General features: G+C 34.3%; 1 protein-coding gene across 3 annotated transcripts in view; it reads right to left on the bottom strand.

Moving 5' to 3' along the window:
- Positions 1 to 21,269, bottom strand: part of LOC108735093 (synaptotagmin-5) — a 94,444-nt gene extending 73,175 nt beyond the window's left edge. For 2 of the 3 annotated variants that reach the window (XM_018466913.1, XM_018466915.1), the window contains exon 1: positions 19,008 to 19,143. The gene's annotated coding sequence lies outside the window, so the exon portion shown is untranslated. Of the gene's footprint in view, positions 1 to 19,007; positions 19,144 to 21,225 lie in introns of those variants that run through there. The other variant, XM_018466914.1, reaches the window with a different exon arrangement.
- Positions 21,270 to 22,043: the final 774 nt, after the last annotated feature.

Raw genomic sequence — 22,043 nt, 5'->3', positions numbered from 1 at the left:
TTAAAAATAGAGATTATGAAAAATTTGATGAAATGTTATTTTTAAAAATGAATTAATATCACTCCAATAAAAACTAAGCTTTCATTTTAAATTCAAGAAATTGGCTTCTTTTTCGTTTCACCTAAAACAGTTTTTAACCGAAATCTGACAAGAAAAATCTCTTTTTCCAGTACCAGAGAGGTTCTAGTTAGTATGTCTTGAACGGATGGAATCCAACATTACTCAGTTGTAAGGACGGCTGGGTTTCTCACCTTCCACGAAAAAAAAGTTAGCAGTACCAAATATAACGTGGACATCAGAATTAGAATGAAAATCGAGCGGCATGATTTGGGGATTTACCTACACTATTGTTTAGTATTCGGGAGGATATCGGACAGATTCTAGATCCGTCTACTCTGGTCCAAGTTTTACTGTGGTAAATAATGGGGCAGTTATAATCCGCAGATAGTCTTTTACTCTCTCCTGTTTTAATTTCATCCGTCATCTTTTTCATTCTAATCAACACTGAAGGACCTTCCGCCTTATTCTCCGGTGTAGTCCGCCAGCATTAGTAGCTGATGGTTATGAAACACTCCGACCAGAAACTTTCTTGGTTTATAAACAGGCTTGAAGCGAATTAGGTTTTCCAAAATTTAGGACAAGCAAACGGTTATCTATTGTTCCTAAGAAGGATAGTCGAAATAGAGTCAGCCTAAACAATTCTGAATTAGATTATCATTTGAAAAATTAGGAGCTATCCCTGGTTGAGGTAAGTTTTTAGATGTCTAAAATTTTATGATGTAGATTTCATACATTTCTGGTAACATGACTAATAGTGAGCATGTGGCTGGTTCGAGTGCAGTAACCGTTAGAGAAGATGTGTAAATGAAATACGACACTATATCTGTTCCGATAATGTACAAAATGCGGCGATGTGCCAAATGTCTAAATAGCGGACATTATATAAAATTAGTACTACTTTAAGTAATCTGCGAATTTACTACTCTGTTTTAGACAATATGCAAAATGTCAAGCTGTATTACAGGTGTTACTCCTTGCATTGATTAGACAATTTGAAGATACATAACGATATTTAATGTGTGTGTTAAATTGAGAAGAAAAAACATTTGCTACGTCTAGTTTTTATTTCTGCACCAAATGAAAAATACATTTCCTACTATCTATTGATCATAATGAAATCGTTAATTACTTTCTCTCAATTAAATTAGAAACAATATCTGGGTATTGTACTGTTTAAAATCTTCAGTGGTGTTAACTGCAAAATTAAATTCGCTCAGGAGAAACAATGTCACCAGAAATAGAGGTATTAACATAAAACGATTAGATACATGCGATAAAATGAAGACTAACTCGACAAATGTAGAATGTAAAAGTCCCATTTGAAACAGCTTTACGACATGTCGAACAATGGACATTAAATAAACACTTAGGGGATATTTACTTTCGCGACGATAAAGGGATAGGTCGTGTCTACTAAAAAGTGAAATATAGCGTGTGTTGCACATACTTCTTACAGCAAATTAATCGAATGATGAGGAAGTTATCTATGGTGAACAAGAGAGAAAGAAAGAGAACAATAGTTGCCTTTAATACACTCAAGTTGGCTAGATCGATGGAAAACGAATGAAACGCAAAAAATGTAACATTACTGTCGAGGGACGATCGATAGTAGGACGGACAGAAGCCCCCGTAATGTTCGTCAACACTTCATGAAGCAAATTTGTGATTTTTAGAGATTGCTTGACATTGTAATGTTCGTGGGTTTAACAAAATTAACTTCTAACGGCAAAAACTATTTATTTACACTAATTATTAAAGAACTTGAAACACTATTAAATTATTACTAAACTTAGGTTATGAATTATTCTATTTATTTACACTACTGTTGATATATCAGTATTCACTGCGCTATTTATTTCACTGCTATCACTGTCAATTTATTTGTGGATTCATTTCTGCAATGGTCAATTTATTTCATCCTTCTCTCGGCAATTGTCTCTTCCTTTTAATACTCTTCTGTTTATTTTTGGGAACCTTCTGGAAACATCCGGATAGTTTATTTTTTTCTTTGAACTGTTTAACTGCTTTCCCAGAACGCAGGTACGACACATACATTTACAAATACGCCGCACATGAAGAAAGGCGCCCGCGGCTAGTCGGCGAATCGATAAGCCGTTCATGCACACGTGTGCCCGATCGCACACAAACATACTCGTACTCGCTACAATATATTATGAAAGTGTGTATTGTCATTGTGTATTGGACGGCGTGGTTTAGCATAGCTTACTATTCTGATAGAAGTACTAAAGTAATAATAATTGTAGAAATTGCTGGGTTAGTGTCACAATGTCGGTATTGTGAATGGCATGGATGTTGACTGTTTCTCTTCAGTCAATCCAGGGGGGTAGCAAAATAAGTTTTGAGTCCCGTAATAATGTCTTTATGTTTAGGGGTGAAAACTTTTCAATTGAATTCCACTGTATTTCATTTTCCTTTCCATTAAAGTCGTTTGGTGGACTGCATTTTAAATGTTTTGTGAAACAACTTTTGCGTACAGAAAAAGCACAATATTTTTGTTGTCTTTACCGAATATTTATTAGATATATATACCAAGTAGAAATATCAACTTCGGATGTGTTAGATATTTGTTTGCTTTTTTCGAATAAATTATTTCGTTTAAGTTTAAACATAATTTGTAAAATGTAAAAGTATTGTCATCGCTACTTTTTAATCTATTCATCGAAGACGCGAACAAAATCATTAAAGACAGTACAACTGTAGGGATAGATATAAAGGGGCAAAAGATTAGTTTGCTTAGATTTTCAGATGACATAGTAGTATTAGCATTGAGCAAGGAGAAGTTAGAGACGGCTTTAAATAAAATGGAAGCGGCATTAACAAAACAGTCCTGTATGAAAATAAATAAAAGTAAAACAAAAATACTGGTATGGGAGGGAGAAAAAGTGGGGAAAGGGCGAATATAAAGACAGGAGACGAAAAATTAGAAGAAGTGGCTAATTTTAGGTATCTAGGAAGTGAGTGAGAGAAGTCACGACGGAAAAAGTAGTAGGGATATAAAACATAGGATAGCGCAGGGTAGAGTTGCCTTCAATATAAAGAAGTCACTTCTATGCTTGCGAACGGTTAATTTAGAAATTCGAAAAAGTTTGTTAAAGGTGTACGGATGCGAAACATAGACAGTGGGCGTAGCGGAAAAGAAAAGGTTAGAAGCGTTCGAAATGTGGTATTATAAGCGAATGATGAGGATACTGTGGATATAGAGAAGGTTAGAAACGAAGAGGTATTAGAATGAATAGGAGAATAGAGGATTCTATGGAAGTTAATAAGAAATAGGAGAGATAGAGACATCTTCTCAGGCGTGATGGTCTAGTCAGACATATTAGAAGCAGAAACAGGAGTTAATAGGAGTAGAGGTAGACCTATTGTAGATTAGATTACTGTTCGCAAATAGTTAAGGATGTGGGATGTTCTATTTTTGGGAAAATGCGAAGATTAGCTCAGGATAGGAAAAAGTGGAGGTGCGTGTCCAACCAGCCTTAGGACTGACGACCTTATGACGATGAAAAGTATCGAATTGTGTAGTACGAAATTCAAGAATTTGTATGTCTAGAGGTCACCGAGATTCATAGAAATAGAGAAGCGGGTCTGTGGTTAAAGCTATAGAATTGTGATACATTCGGATAGTGCTGCTCCATAACTTCATTACGTATTCAATAATGCGGAACACTCTCTCGTAAAAATAACAAACGGATAAAATTCGGATGAAATGAAAATATAGACGCAGTCTGAATATAGAAAATGGAAACTAATTGATGCATTTCTTGGTAATGGGTTATTTAATTCAAACTCAATAACTGTTTGTTTTTTCATTTGTACCAGATCTATAAATAGGTAACATGTTTATCTCTGCATTATACTGCAGGGATACTGTTCAATAAACAAACAAGTAGATTTTTCATAAAATACAAAATGAAAATACTACAAACGGCACAGTGAACGCCATCTCTGTGGATATCCACTTGCTGAAAACGAATCCTGGCGTAGCCAACCTCAACGTGATAGGCACGTTACCATAATAGAATAAAATAATTCGAAGTGGTCTGTATTCTGTCGAAACTGCCAGACGCGGGTCGCGATTTCGATCTTTTTGGATCTCATCAGCGCGTCGCAGGCAGCTCCGACAGAACACAGACCAACTTTTACCTGCTGTTTCAACAGACAATACAGATAATACAGACCACTTCGAATTATTTTATTCGATTAAGCTAACGTGCCTATCACGTTGAGGTTGGCTACGCCAGGATTCGTTTCGGCAAGTAGATATCCACACAAGTGGACCTTGTTGAAAAATACGTAATCCTAAAATGTAGCATTGTGCTACAGATGGCGTTCACTGTGCCGTTTGTAGTAATTTCTGAAACTCACTGTTGAGACATCAGGTAAAAGTTGGTCTGTGTTCTGTCGGAGCTGCCTGCGAGGCGCTGATGAGATCCAAAATGATCGAAATCGCGATCCGCGTCTGGCAGTTTCGACAGAATACAGACCACTTATTAATTATTTTATACAAAATGAACTTCATTTATCTTTAATCCATATTCTTTGATTGATATTTGCGACATAATTGCAGTTATTAGCGCAAGTTTTCGAAACAAATATTTGCATATTCGAATAAAATATAGATGTGAATGATGGTAATATAAACAAAGTATGTGTGAGAGTGCGTGTTACTATACGCGGCTGAAATGGTACACCTCTTATATAAAATTAATCGAGTGACGATGAACAACAAAAAAGAGAGAACGTTGCGTTACTCGATATACAACGTACCTACTTGATATTAGTACAGTAGACAGAGTTGAAAAAAAAAAATTTCGGGTGTTTTATTCCCACCAACTACTGATGCTGGTGAGCGAGTAGTCCCTCCGGACTGCGCCTCAGCCTCCTTGTAGGAATCATGGAAATGGATGGTGGTTGAGGAGAGAAATTTGAGACGGACGAAATGAAGGCAGAAGAGAGTGGAAGGTTATGTATGGAATATTATTGCCCCAGTACTTATTTGTTTTTTGGAAGTTCATTAGAAATAGGCGAAATAGGTTGGTAGGACACTGTTCGGTGTCGATGTGTTTCAATATTTATATATTTGTATATTTTTTTATCGTGTTTTTAGTTTGTATTTATTTTGTATATATCTGTATGTCATTATTTCTGTTTAACATCAAATTGTGTTCACAAACAGCTTTGGGCCCCTTTGTTACACCCTTCAGGTAGGTATACTTCATTTACTTTCTGTAGCGATGTGCTCCTTCCAATGTCTTAGATGCGCGCTGGCAAAATCGTAGGTAAGGAGAAAAAAGCTCATTATACTCTCGACTGTTGTTCATTAAACATACTTTTTCATACAGTACCTGCCAGAAGTTTTGTTCAATCATGAATAGTAGTGCGAGTCGAAAATAAGCGTTAAAGCCTTTAATATGTCTTCAAATATAAATAAACATCTCGTTGATATTTTCAGTAGTAAATGGTACCAATAACAGCACATTTGAGCAATGCAATTGTAATGGATAAAATGGTCAATTTTTCCGTGCAGTACTGTACGGATTATACGCTCCTCACCGGTTAAGAGAGTTGTCTCCTTCCTTTTCTGACCTAGTGCTGTTCTTTTCTACTTTGCCCCGGTCAAACTGTAGGTCACATCGCTACAGAAAGTAAACGAAGTATACTAAGTCCCGTGTTCAAGCTTGTCATGTTAGAGGCAGTCTCATGCAAATAATCTTACACCATGACAACATTCGTCCACTCATCTCTGAAACACCTGGAGTTTGAATCGATTCTATATCTTCCTTACTCCCTCGATTTTGCATCCTGTCATTTCTATTCATTTTCTTTACTCAAGAGAAACTACAAGGGCAATAACTACACCTCGGACTATGGGGTAAAGATAGCTATCAGGTTCCGGATTCAAGGAAGTTGGGCAATCAGTTCAAACAACAGACGACAATAATGTTGTACCATGATTATGCTTGTGCACCATTCGTTTCTGCGAAATTTGAACTGATCTTACACTTTTGTTACTCCCCGATTTTGCGCCCTGCGTTTTTTATACTGTGGCCGCGCATACCATGCCGCCATATCATGTTTAAAGATTTCTGTATATATTTCTATTTTTATTATTCTTGCTTGTAAATATCAGCTTAGTCTTGAGTAAGCCCCCAGGTGGTTGGAACTCTGCTGGACGCCCAAAAGACTTTAACTCATAGTAGGGTTTCTACTTTGATGACTACCTTCACAATAACTGTGTGGCCGCGCATACCTGGCCGCCAAATCATGTTTAAATATTTCTGTATATATTTCTATTTTTATTATTCTTGCTTGTAAATATCTTTTCAAACTTTCTGTTAAAATTGTGTTGTATTGTTCTGTTATTCTCATTATGTAAATATCTGTCTTAATATTTCTATTTCAAATCTTTTGTGTATGTACCTATCTATTGTGTTCTCTGCAAATAACTTTATTACTTGGACTTTTCTATAATCCCTTTTAACATTTCAACTTCACGTACTAACTGCATGATGTCAATAACTATTGTCCCTTCTTAATTGCTTTTTAATGATAGGTTTCTTCAGCGGTTTAGGGTTAACATTCTATCTGTCTATTTCTTAGTATTTTGTATATTCACATTTCCAGATTTTATTCTCTTCTAATTGGTTCCCTACTTTCATCTAAATGCTTCTAGCTCCGCCCTAATAGTTTTCCTAACATTTTCATTTCCAAAACATTAACACTTCCTAATTCGGTTTTCTACAGTTCAATTCAATTCATCTGCTAAGTCTTCTAGTTTTATTCTCACTTCTTTTCATTTCTAATTTCATTGTTCCAGTATTGTAAATATATTGTTAAATTGTTAGTCCCGTTTGATTTCATTTGTTTTATTGTGTTATTCGACCTTACATCCCCTAAAATACTTTTCCTTTACTCAAAACAGACCTCAAGGGTAATAATTACGCGTCGGACGATGAGGTAAAGACAGCTACCAAATCTTGGGTTCAAGAAAAATCAGAAGAAATTTTTAGGGTTACAATGAAAAAACTTATTATTGAGAGAAATGTGTTAATCTTAACGACGACTATGTGGAAAAATAAAATATACGATTCTTGCCGGACCTTCCTATTCATGGTCAATTTTTCCGTGCAGTACTGTACAGATTATACGCTCCTCACCGGTTAAGAGTTTGGCCGAGAGTTGTCTCCTTCCTTCCTTTTCTGGCCTAGTAAGTAAACGAAGTATATTAAAAGTATATTAAAAGTTGGGAAAGTCCAATTCGCTAACTACGTCACGTCGGACTTTTTTTGGGTACCTGAAGGGTGCAAAGCAATAAAATAACCGTTGACCATGGGGTCCGTTTTACTTTAGGGGTGTTTCCTATTTTTGTGCAGATTATTTAAGTCCTGGTCAACAAGGTAGAAATGACGGAGCGGCATGGCTTAGAGGTTTAGACCATCGCTTAGCATTCTGGAGGACGCCGGTTCGATTCCGGGTCCGTTTGCCTTGGTCTAAGTTTTTCTGTGGTTTCCTTGGATCACTTAGGCAAATGCTGAGGCAGTAACATTCCAAAGATAATCTTTCATTCTCTTCTGTCTTCATTTCGTCCGTCTCAACTTTCTGATCCGAACCACCAACATTACTGGCTGGTGGGAATGAAATAGTCAAAAGTTTTTAAAAAAAGGTAGAAATTATTCAAATTCAACCACACAATTCAATTAAATATTATAATTCAACTATACCAATATTCAAGTCAAATTTTAACCAACCGAGTCAATTAGTCTAAATAGTGTGAATAAATTATATATAGAAAAGCAGTCTATAATTCGAAGTGTATAACCAAGAGAGCCTTCGGCGGGATAGCGCCACAACTATCAAATTTAAATCAAACAGACACCTTCTCAGGTTTGAAGGACCAGTCAGAGATATATTAGAAGCAGAAACAAGAGTAAGAGGAGTAGAGGTAGACCTAGATTCGATTACTGTTAACAAATAGTTAAGGATGTGGGATGTTTTAAACTTTAAACCTCAAACTCAGTGACAAAACTCGTCATGCATTATACATACAAAAAACATTGGAGCATGCGCGTCTTGGTTAAACGCTTTTCGTTTGATGCCGAGAAAATGTGGGTAAAAGGTCTGTCTGAAGCAATATTTCCTTTGCCATCAATTTATGAAACTTCATTTTTATCTTGACTTTTTTATGTGGTGCTATCGCTTCTCAGCTAACTTTATTATCAAATTACGTAAACACGTAGAATCATTGCAGATATTGTATATCCCCTTGAGGATATTCCCCTTCATCCCCAACGTGTTTTTTTCATTATGAGTAGGTACTTTTATAGAGAAGAATTGTTTTTAGTATTTGCTACAGTCCTAATGAACCGTATTTGTTATATGATAACATAACAATATAAACAGAAAGGAGGTGTGAACATATTTATGTTCATGACATAGAAGTTATACTTCTATTTATATATTTATTTGTTTAGACGGTATGTAATTATTAATAATTATTATGTATTAATTTAATGTATTTGATTACATTCGACATCTTTTGATGACAATTACCTGTTCCGTCGCTTGCTATAACTTTTCCTGTGCTAAAATTTTATCTCAAAGCGTCGAAAGAAGAATTACATATTTTTAGGTATTAGTTTTTTAATTATGAAAATAAGTTGTATCGATAGGCCAATGGAAAAAATAAGGATCTTAGAAGATCGTGATATCAAAATGATTCATTAGCTTTTTGCAATAAAATGAGATAACTGTACGAGGGTGGATTGATAAATTTCCGGCCTAACCAAGAGATGACGCCACTAGGCCTACCTTGAGGTGACATTCTATAGTACCATCCTTGGATAGCTTGTAGCTATAGTTTCAGCCCGATCTCCTTGCTAGTGTAGGTTTGACAGCACGCTGAACAAGACGCCTCTGTGGTTTTCGTAAAAATGGAAAAGCAGGAAAATCGTGCTGTCATCAAATACTTTTATTTGAAGGGGTTAACGCCGAAGGAAATTAAAAAAGAGATGGACTCAACACTGGGGACATCCTCCCCGTCATATTCAACCGTTAAGCAGTGGGTTTCCGAGTTTAAAAAGGGTCGTGTGAGCACCTCTGATGGGCCTCGCTCAGGACGCCCCGTTGAGGTCACAACTCCAGATATGATCGAAAAAATTCATCAAATAGTGCTGGGAGACCGCAGATTGAAAGTGCGTGAGATAGCTGAGACCTGTAAGATGTCATATGAACGTGTGCAACATATTTTGCACCAACATTTGCATATGGAAAAGCTCTGTGCAAGATGGGTGCCGCGTTTGCTAACAGTCGACCAAAAATTGATTCGAAAAAACATTTCTACCGCAAATTTGTCATTGTATAAGCGTAATCCAAGCGAATTTTTGCGTCGATTCGTAACCGTTGACGAAACGTGGGTCCACCACTACACTCCTGAAACCAAAGAACAGTCTAAACAGTGGATTGGACCAGGGGAACCAACTCCAAAGAAGGCAAAAACAATTTTTTCGGCGAACAAGGTTATGGCTACTGTTTTTTGGGATGCAAGAGGTATTATATACATTGATTACCTTGCAAAGGGTAATACTATCACTGGTCAATACTACGCAGACTTATTGCAACGTTTGAGCCACGAGGTGAAAATTAAACGACCTCATCTGGCGAAGAAAAAAATCTTGTTTCATCACGATAACGCACCAGCGCACACGTCAATCGTTGCGACGGCTAAAATCAACGATCTAAAGTTTGAATTGATGCCGCACCCTCCTTACTCTCCAGACCTAGCCCCGAGTGACTATTTTCTGTTCCCTAATCTCAAAAAATGGCTTGGCGGTAAGAGATTTGCGGACAATGAAGAAGTAATCGAAGCTGTAAATGGTTATTTTGAGGAGCTTGACGAATCAGTCTATAGAGATGGCATTAATAGACTGGAACACCGCTATGAGAAATGTATCAGCCTTGGAGGAGATTATGTTGAGAAATAAAAAAAAAAATTTTTAAAAACCTTGTTTTTCTTGGTCAGGCCGGAAACTTATCAATCCACCCTCGTATTATTTGTTCACTTCCAGAGACATGGGGAAATCAATATTATACTTTTATTGTGTTACATTCACTTATAACTGTAAATAGTGCATTACAACAGAGTTCGCATGAAAATGACATAAATTATAAAAATGTCAATACAGATACGAGGCGGCCACAAACTGTGACAATAAAATTATTCATACACCGTTATGAAACACTCCGACCAGAAACTTTCTTGGTTTATAAACAGGCTTGAAGCGAATTAGGTTTTCCAAAATTTAGGACAAGCAAACGGTTATCTATTGTTCCTAAGAAGGATAGTCGAAATAGAGTCAGCCTAAACAATTCTGAATTANAAATGATTAACTATATAATTTAAATATACTAACTTCGACTGAAAAGTTAACGAATTCAAATAGTACTACAGTTGAGATGTAGCCTTTACTATGAGAAAAATCAGACGGAGATGATGAGGTTGCGTTATGTCCAAAAATCGGAAATGAAAATGTTAGAAGCGTTCGAATTGTGATGTTACAGGCGAATGATGAGAATGCCGTGGATAGAGAAGGTTAGAAATGAGGAGGTATTAGAAGGAGTAGGAGAACAAAGGAGGCTATCGAAGTCAATCAGAGATAGCTGAGTTAGATTGGTAGAATTCGTTTACTTTCTGTAGCGATGTGACCTTCACTTTGACCGGCGCAAAGTAGAAAAGAACAGCACTAGGCCAGAAAAGGAAGGAGACGACTCTCGGTGAAACTTTTAATCGGTGAGGAGCGTATAATCCGTACAGTACTGCACGGAAACATTGACCATTTTATCCACTAAAATAGCATTGCTCAAATGTGCTGTTATTGGTACCAATTACTACTGAAAATATCAACGAGATGTTTTTTTATATTTGAAGACATATTAAAGGCTTTAACGCCTGTTTTCGACTCGCACTACTATTCATGATACTGTATGAAAAAGTATTTTTAATGAACAAGAGTCGAGAGTATAATGAGCTTTTTTCTTCCTACCTACTATTTTGCCAGGGCGCATCGAAGAAATTGGAAGGGGCGCACCGCTAGGGAAAGTAAACGAAGTATAGGACACCTCAAGCATGACGTTTTTTTTTTAGAAGACGGTTGATAAAATATAAGTCGTACATGTATTTGTCTCTCAAAAATTCCTAAACGGGAACGTGTAATGCCATCAACTTCTCAGAACGATATTAAGAGAGAGAGTAAGAATAATAAAAAAGAAGAATTTAGGAAGAGTGAAACCGTATGCAACAACTGTCGACAATGTGACTACCATCAGTTATTAAATTTCTTCAATATCAAATATCTATGTTAAACCAAGAGAAATATGCAGAACTTTTAAGATATATTGGCTCAGTATTTGATGAAAAGTTCTGAACAAAAAGTTATTGACGCAAAGAGTTCCAGGAAACAGTTTCACAAAGATATACGAAATCGTCGTAAATCGCTACATACTTTATTTTAGATTGTCTTTAAAACATTCTAGTTGGGGATCTTTAATATTAAACAAATTCCATTTTCCGAAGGAATTCAAAATAATAAATACTTAACGACTATTCATAAATTAAGTAACGCAAAATTCATCAACTTTTGACCCGCACTCCCCGCACGTAACGGGACCGAGGCGTGTGACCTAATCCAGAAAAGAAAATCTAAATTCGACATGTACTTTCCTCTCTAGTGGGTAAAGTTTTTATGACAGATTTAGTCGTTTATTGTTCCAGGAAAACAGTTTCACAAAGATATACGAAACCGTCGTAATTAAGTACATATTTTGAACTGTCCCTAAGACCTTCTAGTTGGGGATGTTGAATATTAAACAAATTCCATTTTCCGAAGGAATTCAAAAATATTTAAAAGACTGCTCATAAATTAAGTAAATTAAAATTCATCATCTTTTAACTAGCAACCTCTCCACGTAACGGGACCAAGACGCGTGGCCTGATCCAGAAACGAAAATCCAAATTCGACTTGTACCTTCTTCGCTAGTGGGTAACGTTTTTATAATAGATTTAGTCATTTACCGTTAGTTACACGATTTAAGTTTAATCTTTTTTTAAGTTAATAAGCATGAGAAAGAAGGTAGAAGTAGAAGCTCTATGGAAATAGTTCTCAGAGAAGACGGAGAAATAGGATAGTAAGATATCTCCTGAAACATGAAGGATTAGTGAGAAACATTGAAAGAGGAATAGAGGATAAGGTTAGTAGGTAGCTCTAGTTTTCCAGAAATGCGAAGATTGTCTACAGGGATATAATGGCGTGGATCTGCGTGTTAACCTTTCATCGTACTGCCTACCCTATCATGATAATAACCCATTAGTTTAGAAAGCGTCTACTTTCCCCTGTTCATAATAATTCACAATTTTTTCATCATGATTGACAATCTCAGCCATAACTGCTGTGAGAACCATACCATCTAATATGTAGAATAACTGTTGTATACAGTATTCCTTGAAGGATTTCCCTTTCTTTAAATTTTAAAAAATTCCAAGGCCTCCGAAAATTTAACTTAGTTTCCCGGAATAAAATGTTGCGCTGTACTGCCGCTAAAAAATGCTTTATGAGAAAACTTTCTAGCAATAATATCCGGTAAAAGAAAGCGAAAAAATTAATCCTCCTTCATGAATATTATAAAAAAAATATCTGAAAGTAAAGCATTGTTTTTGAATATGAGGCTTCTGATCATTTAATTTCAGTTGTAAAATAAGTACCTAATAAAATTACGAAAGCAATTTTCTTCAAAATAGGTATCTCTAGAAGCAATAATTGTTGTTATTATTATAATGATAATAGTAAGAAATTCAAAGACAAATATCTCTTTAAGTGGGTATTAAACTAAACTTTTCATATTTTCTTATTATTTTTCATATTTTTAAAAGAAAAAATACAACTCAAGTAACTTTATTGATTTTCTCAGATAACTTGATTATTTATGAAATTTTATCAATACAGATTACATAATTACAAAAGAAAGAACTAAAGTATATATATTTTAGGTACTGACTACAAAAAATTTAACAGCATTGAATTCCTGTAATAAAGGTAAAATATAGTTACTACTCTCAACTTAGATTAATCAAAATCATATTACTTTAAAAAAAGGAGGTTCTTAAAGTCTTTTGGAAGTTACCTACAACTTCTTTCTACTGTACATACAGTAAAATATTTTACTATTTGTTGTTTAAGTGCAGTGATAATCTTGGGTAATACAGTACAAATGAGTAAATTTCAATGTATTTACTGATGTCGAAAACCTCTTTTTAAACCCCCTGTTTGTATGTATGGAGCGCCATTTTCAATAAGTTCCACAGAATTTCATTTGATTTTCTTGTATAACAATGAAGTTCCGTTAGACCATTTGGGTGAATAGCTCAAACAAAGACTGAACCGAATTCAGAAAAGTTGAACTCATAGAAGTACCTACTGTTGCTTTATCTGGGTTAAATTAATAACACCAAATATTCTAGGCTTTAAAAATCAGGAACGATCAGTCTATAATTATTTTGCACGGATATGATTGTACAATAGGAAGGTTTTTAACAATTTTGTGGAGCTGAGATTTCTAATGATAGAATAGCCTAGAATTAGCTGATTACGAAAATGTCTAATAAAAGAATGAAACTAAGTATGTAAATGGTCTAACTTTCAATATCAAGAATGTTGTCTTTTAATCGGAACATTTAATAGAAAAACGTCAATTTATGGTGAAGATTGTCTTGCCTAACACCATGCAATCAATGATTCAGTGTCTTTATACTTGCAAGACGAAGACAAAGACCGAACGAATAAGACTAAAACCACAACCGAACGAACAATACCAAGACAAAAACTGAGATCGATTATTTAAGACCAAGATCAAATACGTAATACTAAAATAAAAATTATTACTGCGGATGGATTTAAGAGTCAAACTATATGAAGCAACATTAATACAACTCTTTTTGGAAGTATTTGAAATTTTCAGCTTGTTTTCCTAGATTTTAATACTAAATTTGAAAAGAAAACTTAACCACTGTTTGGAAAAAGTTATTTTCAAAAATGTCCTTGGACTAAGTATCCTTTGTTCCTATGTCTGGATAACACATGGTTGCAATTAGAAAGACAAACTAACTTTTTTTCAATATTTATTACTATTTTGCTCACAACTATAGACACTTTTATCTTTAGAAGTCATGAAAATTTCAGCATTTAAGACAATCGTTGTGTACCTAGGTAAATAGAAAACATTGTGCTTGGAAGAATTATATTAGGTATTGGAAAGAATAGGAGAACAGAGGACTCTATGGAAGTCAATAAAAAATAGGCGAGATAGGTTGGTAGGACACCCTCTTAGGCATGAAGGTCTAGACAGAGACATATTAGAGGCAGAAACAGGAGTTAGGAGGGGTAGAGGTAGATCTAGATTAGATTACTGTTCGCAAATAGTTAAGGATGTGGGCTGTTCTAGTTTTAGGGAAATGCGAAGTTTAGCTCAGGATAGGAAAGAGTGGAGGTACGTGTCCAACCAGTCTTAGGACTGATGACCTTATGTTGATGATGATGATGGAAGAATTATTAAAAAAACGTAAATATCAGATTAAATGAGCAATACCAAGACCAATACCGAGACTACCTCAGCTAGACCAAGATCGAGACTATATCAGCAAGACCTAAGCTAAAAGCTAGACCAATACCAAAATATCAAGATCAAGTCACACACTATTTAGCATATTTATGCACTAACGGTATAGGTGAGGTTAGATTATTGAGAGATCGCCATGATTAAAATGTAAGCACTGTACAGCGTCGACAATGATACCCATTCGTCCAAATTTGAATTGGTTCAAAAAAAAAGTTACGTAGAAAAAAGAAATATGAGACTCCGTGTTGGAAATAAAAATGAGATTAGACAAAAGTTCAAAATAGAATTTTCATCTACTTTTCACAAGTAGAAACGCCGACGTGATAAATATTGTTCAATATTAATATTAAACGCCATCGTGCTGTGACGTTTCTATTTCAGTTACATTTTAATACAGAATCTCGTGAATAAAAACGACTTTGATATGTATTATTTAAGGTTGTCTGCTTGGCCTTTTGCAAGTGACACTTTTCTTTAACTTCATTTAACGTTATCAAACAATTTACAAAAGTTTTTACATCTGAAATTCTAAATATAGTAACACAAGCTTTTACTCGCGGTTTCGCTCGCGTTGATTTCATAAATATATTCCAAATAGCATCAAAGATACACAATAATTTGATAAATTTGTTGTTAGATCCTGAGCAGGATCAACAGGATAAAATTAAAGTTTCTAATTTTCTAGGATAAACATACACTTCGCTTAGAATAACAAACATGAAAAGAGCTTTTTCTTCCCTTCGAAGCAGTTGTTTTTTCTGAATAAATAGTACTCTATATTCTCTTTGTACCCCTAACAATGTGTGTAAAAAAATTCATGATGATCGGTTTAGTAGTTAAGACGTGAAATGGTAATAACTGAACAAACAAACACCCACTCGCTTTTGTAATATTATTTAGGATTGTGATTACATGCAGACCCATCATTCAAGGACGTAGGGTACGTATTCTATCAATCCTAAATCAAAATAAGTTAAACAATATCGGGTCGTTTTTCTTTTTACTGTAGTTAGAAAACGTTAGAAATGAGAAGGAATTAGAAAGAGTAGGAGAACAGAGAGGAACAGAATCAGGAATTAAGAGGGGCAGGGATACATCTGGATGAGATTACTAATTGCAAATTGCAAATAGAGATTTAGTTTGCTGCAGTTTTTGAAGGATGCGAAGATTGGCTCCAGATGGGAAGAAATGAAGAAGGGTGTTCAGCCAGTACTTCTGTTGAAGACCTGATGATGATAATGTTGATGATTTTTATAGATCAATTCATACTGTAATACTGATTTTATACTGTTGATGACAAGCTATGTCAATTGTTATTCTGTTTATTTTTTCGAGAAATATAAAGTCTCCATTACATGCAGATGCTCTTAGCATTTCTGCTATAAAACACATAAGTACATAAATACATACATATGTTTATTAAAAGGATTTAAAATGGTCTCAGTTTTACATTTCCTCAATTTCAGGAAATAGTCTTCACATGTGACTTCCAATTTTTATTATACACTTCGGCGTTTTAATTGTTATTATTTACCAAGAAGTTGATCACCTTTAATAAGCATAATAAATGAGTAAACTCGCTAAAACTTGGGTCACTTCACTTGCCTAGTTGCTCGACTGAAACCACTAACTAAATTCCTGTTCACGTCGATGTCTTACTGAAACTTTCATAGTTTGTATACAACTTGCCAACTTGGCACGTATACCTTTGCAAAATAGTAGTTTACAAGTTTCGATCACTTTAATTTTCCAAAAACGAAACAAAAGTTTGCAAGTTGGTCTCAAATTAAAACAACTAAAACTTGATTAAATTTGAGTCTGTTGGGTTATATCTTATCTGCACATATGTATGATAAAGATATAAAATTAACACGAAGTTTCTATTTCTTTCCCATTTTAAATTTTCGTAAAAGTATAGAATATTCATCATCATAAGGTCGTCAGTCCTAAGACTGGTTGGACACGTACCTCCACTCTTTCCTATCATGAGCTAAACTTTGCATTTCCCTAAAACTAGAACATCCCACATCCTTAACTATTTGCGAAGAGTAATCTAATCTAGATCTACCTCTACCCCTCCTAACTCCTGTTTCTGCCTCTAATATGTCTCTGACTAGACCTTCATGCATGAGAAGCTGTCCTAATAACCTATCTCGCCTATTTCCTATTGACTTCCATAGAGTCCTCTGTTCTCCTATTATTTCTAATACCTCTTCATTTCTAACGTTTTCTACCCACGTTACCCTCAACATTCGCCTATAACACCACATTTTGAAGGCTTCTAACCTTTTCTTTTCCGCCGCGCCCACTGTCCATGTATAGCACCCGTATAACGCCGAGCTCCAAACATACACCTTTAACAATCTTTTTCGAATTTATTAATTAACCGTTCGCGAGCATAGAAGTGACTTCTTTTTATTGAAGGCGACTCGATCCCGCGCTATCCACTACTTTATATCCCTACTACTCCTTCCATCCTGACTTATCTGACTTCCTAATAGATACCTAAAATCAGTCACTTCCTCTAATTTTTCGTCTCCTATCTTTATATTCGCTCTTTAACTACTTTTTCTTCCCTTGCATACCAGTGTTTTAGTTTTATGGAATATTAGGAGAATAAAATTGACGTTTCGCCATTAACTACGCGGTTTCATCAAGATATCCTAATCTTCACTCTAATCCAATATTTGTCAAATTAAAATACTGACAATGAATGTAATAAATCTTATGAACTAAAGAATTTTCTAGTTCATATAATTGTGACACTTTATATTTTGGAAGCAAGTGTGTAACAGCTGAGACTTCCAATTTCAAATCGTGGTAACTAAATGCCAAAATCGTTCACAACCTTCTCGTTTTAAGTTTATATAAGTTATATCGCAGGAAAGGATGTTTTCGATCTCCGGCTTTGACAAGAATATAAATTTCCTTTTGAACCGATACCGGCTATTGATTTGACTTACGAATCAAAAAGCACAAGCGTTGTCTCGTAAATATTTGATCAGTAAGTAAAATGATGAGAAGATTACAAAATGAAAGCAGAAAGCCCTGTTTTATTAATTTTTGTTAAATTCGGAAAAAAAAATTATAACATTTTTAGTACTAGCAATGAGTTGATAATATTCAGACAAAAAGTAGGCGAAACACGTGCCTTTTTTTTCAAAAATTATAGGCGAATATCTCTCTTAGTTAATTTACTTACCAAAACCTCCGTAGCTATTCTCTTTTTGATTGACTATAATATCAAAAAATTCTTTGGGCGAATATTTTGCATTTTTTTTTTTAATAAACCACTAGTTAACACGTTATAATTAGCATTAGCAGTTTTTAGTCCTAATAGAACAAAGTACAGGTATTTTAGAATCTGATGGACCTTGCCTGTTCAACGATTTCAACAAAGGTAGTCATTGTTTACCAGTCTATTTGATGTCGAAGTTTATAAACAAGTTACAGGGTTAACAGTCCAATCAATGTTTGCATAATGTGCAATATAAATACAATAAAATTTTGTCAATCGCGTATAGAAAGGCTTATGAAATTTTGAACTACCTATACAAGGACTTCAGGCAGGTTATCTCTGTTTCTCTTCTTTCCTCAATAAATATCAAGATAAATGGAGTTACAAATAAATGTTATTTCTTGTGTAGGTTTACTCTATTACGTATGTTACATGAAAATCAATATTTTACATTATTAGATTTTATCTTACGTTTACCATCTACCTTAATGTTTGTTAAATACCATACCTACATATAATATCTGCTTTTACTATTATTATTTTGAAGTACAAGCAATTCTTAGGCGAAATATTGAAGTTTTGGAACTTTTAAATAATTTCTATTAAAAGTGCTAGACTGAATTTAAAAAAAAACATAATTAGCAAAATTGAAATTTAAAAATTAATTTTTTGAAAATACTCCCAATCAAGTAAAAAGAAGTTAAGATAAAAGTAACTTCAAAAATCAAATGATAAAACAGAAATCAATTCACTTCATAAATGCACTTGCAAATAAGTACCTATGCACCTATTAAATACTATTTTGTAAAGCTGTATAAGACCGGAATGGGTTTCTCAAACTTATAAATGTTTTCGATTGTTTAATCTGATGAATTGAACAATTAAATGTAAATTTAATTTATTGTGATCCCATTTCCCTACTCTACTATTCTCCTACAGCAAAAGTGTTTCGAAGTTTTAAGTTACTTTTAAATCAATTTCGGACAACAAAAACTAAATTTTCTGATAATTTACAAGCACTTACATGCCTCGTTGTCGCTACTGGGTGACAAATTGATTACAAACGGGAACAATATTCGAACAGCTGTTGACAAAACTTGGACGAGTGGTGGCAAATCTGTAATCAGAGAAGAGCGAATAGTGAGTAAAACAACGCGTCCAGCGAGAGACCGCGAAACGCACTGAAACCAAACCGAAAACAGAGCTTATCAGGCGTCGCGTCGTAGCAGATAGGAGAGACCGTCGCGAAGCGTCGAATAGCGACGCCTGAAGCGTACCTATTACAACCCGATACTCATGTACATTCACCTAGTATGTTTATGGAAAGAAATAACAATATTGGATTTATTTAATAATTGATCTTAATAGAATTAGATTATTGGATTGTCGAAAATGATTTTTCACGTTTTTACCTTTTGATTGACCAATCCTAATTAATATTATAAATGCAATTCATGCCTTAACTATTCAACCGATCATCATGAAATTTTGTACACATTGTCAGGGGTACACAAAAGGACATCTTTTATCCAAAAAATAAGTACCCTTCCTGAAGGATTGAAAAATTAGTTTTATGAGGTCGTCGATGGTTTTTGATACGTATTTAGGATATGAACACGAGCGAATGCGCTAGTAAAACCCATCAGGAAATTTGGACGTATATTGTCGGGGGTACAGAAAAGGACATAGGGTACCTTCTGTTTAGCAAGGAAATACTGTTTTCAAGGGACAGAAGAATTAGGATTATGTGGTCGTCGATGTTCTTTGACAGGTAGATATTTAGAAACTTGACGCGAGGGATGACGTTGGAAAAACGTAACATAATGTTCTTTAATCATTTTTCTTAGATTCACCTTCAAATAAATGAGATTACTAAAGTTTATAATAATGCCAAAGTTTCAATTGGTCCACCGGTCCTTATGTAGGTGTATGACTTCAGATGTTTAAGATTTGTGATGCAAACGAGGTAGTGACTTAAGTTGACGATGATAAGAAACTTAACTCACGACTTAAACGTATTTATTTAGCAATAAAACTATAAAAACAAAACAAATTGCAAAACTTCTAGCGTTATACAAAGAGATTGGCAACAATTCCATTAAACATAAAACAGTTTCAAAACTCTACTACTACTTCCTACTCAATTGGGATTATTTGTTAACTTCAGAAAAACGGAGGGCGTGGAGAGAAAATAAAATATATAATTTTAAATAAATCCACATTGATTTGCAAAACTAAAGCCAGAAATTGGACCAAGCTTTTAAGGATAAAATGTGATCAAAAACAACAATAAACTTTATGATTTGCATTTGTTAAAATGATATATAATTTTTAGCAATCGCATTATTTATACTTTTTATAGTTCATTTTAAGTATAACACTTTGTTTAATAGTTTTTTGTTGAAACATTTTAGGTTTGCTTCATTTATTCATCAAATGATTGATGAGCATGATGTGACTCACGCCAGGCGCCTTCGCCATTTGTTACTTTGTTCATTTTCTACTTATTTAAAATTAAATTGTAGATTTCTAATTAACCTAAAGACAGTAACGTATCTAATTACAATTTGGGTAAATAACTTAGTTCGATATTCTACCACATTTACGATAAAAAGACTTCTTTCTATTACTTTCGAATTTCATTAAACCAGATGAATCTAGGAGCTTTAAGAAAATTGAAATTAACGATTTGGTGAATCTCGTAATTGGAGAAACAATAGAAATGTCTTTCTTTATTTAGGCTACAGAAAACAACATACAGGACAAGACAAGAAGTAGCAGAATCGGAGACAATTTCTGGAACTATCCCAGAGTTATACCTAATGTACTCAAACAATTACCTGAGTTGAGAAAATTATTACCTTCTTTATAAATTATTTTGATAATACAAAACCTTATATGTCTTCTAAAATTTATATATACTGTTAAATTCTGCTGAAACATACTTTACGTTATTCTAATTAGTTATTAAGAAGATTTCGTTGATTGGAGAGAGATGTTATTCCAAGCATAATGGTTTACTGGCTGCGTCAGGAATAACAATTAAAATTCTAAATGTGGGAACATCAAGAACTTATTTTAGGATATTTTAGAATTGAAAGCTTTACTTGAATTTCATTAGCATGAGAATAGCTTTGAGAACAAAATTGGAATCAAAAGCTTTACAATCTCTCTAGATAAAGCCAGCTAATTTACAAAAAGCAAGAGAGAAATAAGACCCCTTCATATGTTTCAATGCTTACCCAAATTCCACATGAATAATTTTAGTTCGAGTTGAACGCTGAAAGAATATTTGAAAAATTATTTAATTTGCTTGAGTACTACACCCATGAAATAAGAAAAAAAAAAAGAAATATTCAGTGACATATTGATTATAAGTACATACGTCAATTTGTAAATATAATTAATAGAACAATCAGTCAAAAGAAATATGGGAATACTTTCATTAAATCTTAATACTCCATTCGCTACGGCTTTAACCTTAATTGTAATTGTAACACTGCCATTTGTGATTTCCCTTACTGCAGTCTACATCACTTATGGAGTGAGTAAAGATATATCGATTAGTTGTGAAGAATTCTGTAAAAGTTACAGCCAAAAGCCGATTCAACCGAAAATCTACGTTGAAGGCTTGGAAGAAGAAAGAATGGCAAATGAACTTGTTATTTCCGCGTATAAATTAACAAACGAAAGCTATATAAATAAAGCACCGTTTAACGAAAGTTACATTCTCGATCGGAATACCAATTCATTTCCGAAGTTTCAAGTGAAGCAATTGGGAAAATTTCGTCTAAACGAAAAAGCAGTTGACAAAATGGACGAAGAATTGATTGGGACAATAAATGTACAGGAAGATGTCGATGAAATAATCAATTTTGAGAATGAAATTTATTCACAATCCCATGGAAATCACTATAAATCCGCGCTGATGCTAGAAGATCTTGATGACAATAATATTGAACCAGTTGTTGGTGATAACAAAGAAAAATTAGAAAATTTTAAAAATTATACCAGTGCCCATCATCCATTCGAAGTAATAGAAGACATAACTAAATATGTA

Source organism: Agrilus planipennis, unplaced genomic scaffold (assembly GCF_000699045.2).
Source record: "Agrilus planipennis isolate EAB-ADULT unplaced genomic scaffold, Apla_2.0 scaffold20, whole genome shotgun sequence".
NCBI lineage: Eukaryota > Metazoa > Arthropoda > Insecta > Coleoptera > Buprestidae > Agrilus > Agrilus planipennis.
This window is presented reverse-complemented; position numbering and strand designations above follow the sequence as displayed.